The following is a 369-nucleotide window of genomic DNA, read 5'->3' as shown; positions in this document are numbered from 1 at the left end:
GGCTGCGGAGGGGGCTGGAAATGCGGCTCCACCGCGAGAAAGCTGCAGTCGGGGCCCGGATCTTCGTCTCCCCAGCCCCCCCCGTCCGCCCTCCGCCTACGCTCCAGCCCCTCCCGCAGGCCCCGGAGCCGGCACTCACCTGGGGCCGCGCGGAGCTGCGCACAGGAAACGCCACCCGGCGGGAGCTGGAAAGAAGACCGGGATTAGGTCGGGCATCAGATTGTTCTGGCCGTCAGGAAAGCGTTGTGTATTTGCATGACTTTACAAACACTCTTCTTACATTGCACAATTACCTAGTTCTTGGCTAGGTGCTCACGGAGAGATGCCTGGTTTGACAAATAACAAGAAAATGTACTCTAGCTAAAGAGA

Source organism: Tupaia chinensis, unplaced genomic scaffold, assembly GCF_000334495.1.
Source record: "Tupaia chinensis unplaced genomic scaffold, TupChi_1.0 Scaffold149168_1, whole genome shotgun sequence".
NCBI classification, from domain to species: domain Eukaryota; kingdom Metazoa; phylum Chordata; class Mammalia; order Scandentia; family Tupaiidae; genus Tupaia; species Tupaia belangeri.
Note: the sequence above shows the minus strand (reverse complement) of the source record.